Source organism: Grammomys surdaster, unplaced genomic scaffold (genome assembly GCF_004785775.1).
Source record: "Grammomys surdaster isolate TR1022 unplaced genomic scaffold, NIH_TR_1.0 129, whole genome shotgun sequence".
Classification (NCBI taxonomy): Eukaryota; Metazoa; Chordata; class Mammalia; order Rodentia; family Muridae; genus Grammomys; species Grammomys surdaster.
In genome coordinates, this window is record NW_021604587.1 from 6632462 (window position 1) to 6634198 (window position 1737).

The window sequence follows — 1737 nt, forward strand, 5'->3', positions numbered from 1 at the left end:
CACACACACACACACACACACACACACACACACACACACACACACACTTAACTAAGCCTTAACTATAGATCCATCTGTCAATGTGGCTGAAATAAACTTTGGCAAAAAGCTTGGATTTTACATCCTACTACACAGACTTAAACTTAAGCTCCAGTATTTTTCTGTAAACATCATTAATGACTCATACTTATGCCAAATCATACACAAGTGCTTTATTAAAATTTTGAATAATTCTCCACAGGAGAAGTCCAAGGCATTCTGCTTTATATTTCATGGCATTAGCAGGTGCCATTATACCTTTTATCTTAGTTCTCAAAGGAAGGCAAAGGAAATACAATGTTGCCTCATTTTTTAGGTGACAGAAGGACCAGAGAAGATACTGCTTCTATTTAACAGGCTTCTTTTATAATCCAGAATCTAAGCAGCTTTCTCATATGTCCCCAATTAAACTATTGTGTTTAACAACTTCCTCAATGTTTTCTTCAGTCTACCCACAGGAGCTAGTAAAAACTGAAGAGAGTTTGACAAAACATCTCTCAGTCCACCCCCATCCGATTAGAATGGTTGCTAGCTCTGAGTTACAGATTCAGCCTCATCTTCCTCCTGAGCTCAGTGTTGTCTTCTGTCTTCCTGGCTGCATGGTTTTGGTTTGGGGCTGGATATCCGTCTTCTATTGCTTTCCCCTTCCATTTTCAACCCATTAACATCTCCTTCTGCCCCTAAGACTAGATGCTCTGATCTCTGCCAAGGAACTCCTCAATACTCTATCTTTATTTTAACTTTCATCAATGGGGAACCCAAGAAATTTCCTTTCTTGGTTCCTGGTATTCTTTATGGGGTGACTGGAGCTCCAACTAAGGTTAGAGTCACTATCAGCTGACCTTCCTTTTAGGTCCCAGGTCTCAGGTCCCAAAGGCACCCTTACTATTACTCCATGCCACACTTGGGGCTTAAGTACACTATCCTCTAAGCTCTAATGTTTTTTCTTCTCTCAACCCATATCAGGAATCTCAAACCTAAAGGCAGTCTGAACTACACATTATGTTTGCAAACTTCTCTCTGTGGTACTCCATGTCTGGATGGCATTGCATACTATCTACCAACAAGTTTAAACTAAAACCTAGGTATCATCATCCAACCTTAGGATCACCTGGTCCCCAAGCCAACTAACTAATCACGCCATCTCTGCTCTAACTTAACCTACACCCATGTATTATGAATTGTGCTGGCACCAAGTCAGCAGCACCTCCTGCTTCTTCTCCTGTCTCTAGCCTTTTGACCTCCTCTTCTAAGAACCGTGCTTCTGCTTCTCCATACAGTGAACTTTTAAAACATAAATCAGATGTGGGGTGCTCACCTGTTTGAAATCACTATTAGGGCGACATCCTTATCTACTTCTATTCCAGAGCACAATGTGCCACATGGCCCCATTGACATCTATAGTTTCATCTTTCACTTGCCTTTTATGTTTTTCACTTATTTCTATTTTATACACATGGATGTTTTAAATGCATGTATGTCTGTGCACCACATGTGTGCAGTGTCCACAGAAGCTAGAAAAGGTGTAGAGTCCCCTAGAACTGGAGTTACAGATACTTGTGAACTGCCATATGGGTTCTGAGAATTGAACCTGGGTCCTCTGGAAGAACAGTCAGTGCTCATAACTGCTGAACCATCTCTCCAGCCCATCTTTATTTTATTTTATTTTATTTTATTTTATTTTATTTTATTTTATTT

General features: G+C 40.2%; 1 protein-coding gene across 1 annotated transcript in view; it reads right to left on the minus strand.

The window, feature by feature from the left end:
- Positions 1-1737, minus strand: part of Macrod2 (mono-ADP ribosylhydrolase 2) — a 1849434-nt gene that overhangs the window by 153359 nt on the left and 1694338 nt on the right. The window lies entirely within an intron of this gene.